The sequence below is a fragment of the Primulina eburnea genome, chromosome 11 (assembly GCF_022965805.1).
Source record: "Primulina eburnea isolate SZY01 chromosome 11, ASM2296580v1, whole genome shotgun sequence".
NCBI lineage: Eukaryota > Viridiplantae > Streptophyta > Magnoliopsida > Lamiales > Gesneriaceae > Primulina > Primulina eburnea.
The window spans coordinates 27,540,603-27,546,632 of NC_133111.1; the positions used below are offsets into that span (position 1 = coordinate 27,540,603).

The following is a 6,030-nucleotide window of genomic DNA, read 5'->3' on the forward strand; positions in this document are numbered from 1 at the left end:
CTGTAGACTAAGATAGAAGAAAATGAGCGGGGTAGATTGAGTTTTCTTTCCTGCTTTTACATGCTAGCATTGCCACATGTGTTACTTGATTTATCTGATTTGATTGGTAATATGTATTGTTAGAGAATGAATCAGAACCGATTCTTGATCAACAGTAAGATGATCGGAGGGGGACTGAACTGAAATAGATTTGTTGTATTGGGTTACTAATCCTTTTGATAATCAGATATGCCTCCTCGACGAATCCCAGAACAAGGCAGTACTTCGGCTAATCCGATGGATGTGACAGCAACACTGATGGAAACACTACTGAAGAGATTTCTGTCGTTCAAACCGCCAACCTTGAAAGGAACATAGACTTCACTACAAGAAAAAATGGCTATACTGACATTTTCTTAGAGAAACAATCTATCCTGATGGAAGTATGATAATATGCTATAAATCAGGCTTTTCTCTTATTACTTAACCTGGTTCACTTCTTTTCTGGTGCATTTTCTCAACCAGTAATTTTATTCCCGGCCAACACGTTTCTAACCAAATGATCTTACTGTTGTAGTTTTTTGACTTGCAACATGCTGAGTGGAAATATACCTGGAACAATCATGAAGGATGGAGGCAACATGTATGTTTTGTATTTTAATAATCATGAGAAAATGTTCTTGGTTCGTTTTATTTCTTAAACTAAACAATGTACCCCCTTTCAAATTCTTGGCATGAAATTAACAGTTCTTGCTTTTCATTCTCGATACTTCACATCAACAGTTTTAAATTCAAGTTCTCCATCTAAAGTCATCATTTATGGACACTTGACAGAACAATGAGTTTCTTTAATTTCTTTTATTTTTTTTGTTTTTGGATTCTGAAGGTTTTTTGTAGGATGTTTAAATGGAATTAATAAACTTAAAGTGGCTTAGATGAATAATATTTATCTTTACTGATAAGAAATTTGTTCAACTCTGTTCCCATGTTGCTAGAACTCTGAAAAGTTGACAAATGTTTACATTATCGTGCTTATTATTTCCAATAGATTTTGTTGTTTCTTGCTTCTTTTTTTTCTTGTGGTAGGAATCGAATCGAATCGTTAACTTGTTCAGAGGCTCATCAAAAGCGAATACACCGTGAGATGCATTTCGGCTACTTATTGTTTTTTGCCTCATTAATGGTCAGTAATATGGACTAGTCTGAAATATAACAAGTTGGTAAACTTGAGTTCTCTCTGATGCTAACTCTTCCCATGCTTGACCTTCCACAGAGGCCGAATCCTTCCATGTACTAAGGATTTATTTTGTCCTAGATGTAAGTATGCTATCCTTTTCTTCCTTCGAAAAAGTAGTATGATGTAAGTATGCTATCCTTTTCTAAATTCTTACTCTAGATATCTAATTTTGTATGCTTTCCTTTGCAGCTGAGGATGATGAGATGAGACCAGATGGGAAAAGAATCCGTTCAGGAATCTTGTGTAGTATTATTTACGATCTTACATACTGTAATGCTTTTCTTCACAACAAAGGAAAAATCGCCGTGAATTTGAGGTTTTGGAAACATTGTTCATATATTATAGTCAAATGCCCTTTGTAACTTTGTTTTTTATGCCTGATGCGTGATTCAAGATATCACAATATTTCTTTCGAAAGTAGATGATGTTTGCATATGTTGCGCATACATATCTAAGAGTTGTGTGTGAGAACCTGTTTTTTTGTCGTTTGATATGATGTTTGATCTTTTGAAATGATTATTATTCACTTTATATTTTTATACTTTTATTTTATTTCTAAACATATATAAATTGTACTCGCAGGTAACAAGAAGACCAAATTTTGTCTAAAATATGATGTTCCAAGATGTTGCTAAGCAAATTTAGTTGTTTTTTGTATTGTAGCAACATTGTATTTATTCATCGACTTAAATGTATCGCAGGGAACAGTTTCAGCAATTATATATTATTACCTTGATTTATATTATTTTGATTCATTTTACGTTCTTTAAAAGTTTTAATATTATTTTATGTTAAAATATCATATGTATGAATTGATTGTGAAAAAAAGAATTAGAATATTGTTTAAAAATCTTGAAGTTAAGGCATTACAAAGTGTCCTTATAAACGGATCTATGGACATTTTTCAGTGTCTTTGTAAATAGATTAAGGAGGCATCTAAGTGTCATTATATATAGTAATAGATGACATTCAATTGTGTCCATATTAATATAAAACAATGGCACTTATAAATGTCCTCATTAACACAAAAGGAGGCATTTGTAAGTGTATTCATTACATCTCTTTAGTGACACTTTGCAATGTCTTCGTATCTTTAAATCGAGGCACTTATGATGTCGGTTTTAGTATTATATACTGACACTACATAATGTCACTAACCTTTAGCCGACACGAGAATAGACGACATTGTTCTCGAGTGTCACTAGAAAATAAATGTCACTATATTCTTAATATAAGGACATTTTTGAATGCCACTAAAAGGCTATATTCTTGTAGTGAGCTTCTATTGACTATGAGTGTTAGTTAGATGATATTGAGATGTTGTTTGATTCCTTGGATTACACAGATGAGCGCCGAGTCAGACTGATAGGGCACCAGTTGCATGAAGTTGCAAAGAACTGGTGGATCACAACAAAGAGGGCCTTGGAGAATTGAGGTAGGAATATCACTTGGAATGTTTTTAAGACTGAATTTAATCAGATATTGTTCCTAGTGTCGTACATGAAAAAAAAAGACAAGGGGGCAGAGTTTGCAAATCTGTGACAAGGTCAGTTGAACATTGAAGAATATATTGCCAAGTTCTCTACCTTGTTCCGTTTTGCTCCACACATTGCCGAGAATGACGAAGCTGTTGCTGATCAGTTCATCAAAGGGCTGAATCCCGAGATATTTACATTGGTGAACACAGGACAACCGAATAACTTTGCTGATGCCCTGAACTGAGTCAAGGGAGCCGAAGCCGGTCTGATGAGCCAGAAAGGAGCTTCCTATGTTCCTCCAGCACCGAGACCACAGCAACCACCTCCCAGATTTGAGAGTGGCAGCAGCAGTCGTGGAAAGAAAGATTTTCTGAAAGCCAGAGGAAGACAATTTAAGAAATCTGGCAGCAGTTCTTCTAGCTCCAGTGGTTCCAGACAGAGTCAGAGTTATACCGGGGATTATTGCAGAACTTGCGGAGGGAGACATCCGACCGAGCAATGCCAAGGAGTGATTGGTAGTTGCCGCATCTGTAGACAGCAGGGATATTTTGCGAGAGTATGTCCACAAAGAGGTTCCCAGGAATCCCAGGGAGCCGAATCATCGAGATCAGCAGCACAGACTGATAAACGATCAACTGCTGTTCACTCGTTCCAGCCAGCACCAGCTCAGTCATAGCAGAGGCCATGAGGAATTCAGACTGTGAGCCAGCCTCCGAGACAGCAGGCCAAAGTATTTTCTTTGATAGAGGAACAGGCTCAGGAAGCACCAGATGATGTTGTTGCAGTTAACTGTTCTGTATGTTCTTACCCTGCTTATGTATTGATAGATACGGGTGCTTCTCATACATTTATTTCTAAGCGCTTTGCTTTGATGCATGATTTGCCTGTTGAGTCTTTATCTGTTGTAGTGTCTGTCTCTTCTCCATTGGGAACATGTTTGATATTAGTGAAATCTGTGAAACAATGTATGCTACAGTGTGACGGGCATGAGATTGATTTAGATTGTATTGTACTTGGGTTGTCTGATTTTTATTGCATTATTGGTATCGATATGCCGACCAAGTACAGAGCTACTATTGATTGTTTCCAGAAGATTGTGAGATTCAGACCTGATATGGCTGAAGAATGGAAATTTTACGGTAAGGGTTCTAGATCTAGAATTCCTTTGATATCTGAATTATCTATGACTCGACTATTGCAGATAGGAGCAAAGGAGTTCCTCGTATATTCAGTTGACGTACTGAAATCAAGTCCATCATTGGCGGATTTGCCAGTGGTATGCGAGTTTGCTGATGTTTTCCCAGATGAGATTCCGGGATTTCCTCCGATTCGAAAGATAGACTTCAGCATTGAATTGGTACCAGGTACAGTTCCGATTTCTAGAGCTCCGTACAGAATTGCACCGATTGAATTGAAAGAGTTGAAAGAACAGTTGGATGATTTACTGGCTAAGGGATACATCAGACCGAGTTTTTCTCCTTGGGGTGCTCCAGTGCTATTTGTGAGGAAGAAGGACGGTTCAATGGGACTCTGCATTGACTACCGACAACTGAACAAGGCAACGGTAAAGAATAAATATCCTTTGACTAGTATAGATGATTTATTTGATCAGTTGCAGGGTTCTTCTGTATATTCCAAGATCAATTTGAGATCTGGATATCATCAACTGAGAGTCAGAGAGTCTGAAATCTCGAAGACAGCGTTCAGAACCAGGAATGGAAATTATGAGTTTATTGTCATGCAGTTCGGTTTGACGAATGCTCCAGCTGTATTTATGGGTCTGATGAACTGTGTGTTTCAGAGGTATCTCGATGATTTCGTGATTATTTTTATTGATGATATTTTGATTTATTCAAAGAATATGATTGATCATGCTAAGCACTTGAGAACTGTGTTGCGAATTTGAGGGCTGAGAAATTATTTGCAAAACTGTCGAAATGTGAATTCTGGTTGAGACAGGTTGTATTTCTGGGTCATATTATATCCGGAGATGGTATATCAGTTGATCCCAGCAAGGTTGAGGCTTTGATCAGTTGGCCGAGACCGACATATGTGCCAGAGATACTCAGCTTTATGGGTTTGGCAGGATATTACCGTCGATTTATTAAATATTTCTCGAGCATTGCTAAACCTATCACGCAGTTGACTCAAAAGAATACACCATTTGTTTGGTCTGAGGAGTGTGAGACCAGTTTTCTTGAGTTGAAGAAGAGATTGACCAGTGCACAGTTACTGACTATTCCCTTAGGTACTGGTGCTTTTGTTGTTTATTGTGATGCTTCTCACAGAGGATTGTGTTGTGTTTTGATGCAGCGGGGACATGTGATTGCCTATGCTTCGAGACAGTTGAAGCCACATGAGACTCGCTACCCAATTCATGATCTTGAATTGGCGGCCATTGTATTTGCACTTAAGATATGGCGACATTACCTATACGGTGAGAAGTTTGAGATCTATTCTGATCATAAAAGCCTCAAATATCTGTTTTCACAATCTGAGCTGAATATGAGGCAGCGAAGATGGCTTGATTTTCTTAAGGATTTTGATTGTGAAATCAAGTACTATCCTGGAAAGTCCAATGCAGCAACTGATGCACTGAGTCGAAAGTTATGTTCTTTATCCTTATTGACTATTGGTGTTTCCAATTTGATAGAAAATTGATGTTTGTCTGGATTGGAATTTGAGACAGATCGTACACCGTTGAAATTATATGCTGTCCAAGTCGAACTAGAGCTGATTTTGAGAATTAAAGCGGCTAAGAAAGTTGATCAGAACGTTAAGAACTCGATATCAATGGTTAGAGCAGGGCATCGATCAGAATATCAGGTACGTGACAGTATATTGTATGTGAATAATCTTCTTGTGGTGCCAGATGTTTCAGATGTGAAACGACAGATATTGTCAGAAGCGCACAGCAATCGATTTAGTATTCATCCTGGAGGCAGAAAAATGTTTAATGAATTGAAAAGACAGTTTTGGTGGAAACAGATGAAAGCTGATATTGCTGAATTTGTAGCCAAGTGTCTGAAATGCCAACAGGTGAAGGCCGAAAGAAAGAAATCAGGAGGTCTATTATAGAGTTTGTCCATTCTTGAATGGAAATGGGATCACATTTCCACGGACTTTGTGACGAAGCTACCGAGAACCTCCCGAGGTTGCGATGCGATTTTGGTTGAGATTGACAGATTAACCAAATCCGCATGTTTTATTCCGTACAAGATGACGTACAGACATGACAAAATGGCAGAGATTTATGTCATAGAGGTGGTCAGATTGCACGGAGTGCCGAATTCGATTGTTTCTGTAGTGACCCGTTCCAGAATCACTTACTAATCA

The 6,030-nt window shown here is 37.8% G+C and overlaps 1 long non-coding RNA gene across 2 annotated transcripts; it reads left to right on the plus strand.

Moving 5' to 3' along the window:
• The first annotated feature begins 407 nt into the window (after positions 1-407).
• On the plus strand, positions 408-1,956 carry LOC140804882 (uncharacterized). 2 transcript variants are annotated; one of them, XR_012112229.1, is made up of 5 exons: positions 408-622; positions 1,066-1,118; positions 1,253-1,300; positions 1,411-1,459; positions 1,533-1,956. It is a non-coding gene; the product is annotated as an uncharacterized lncRNA (long non-coding RNA). The 2 variants fall into 2 exon arrangements; XR_012112228.1 differs by lacking the exons at positions 408-622; positions 1,066-1,118; positions 1,253-1,300 and having other exon boundaries at positions 1,360-1,532; positions 1,799-1,956.
• Positions 1,957-6,030: the final 4,074 nt, after the last annotated feature.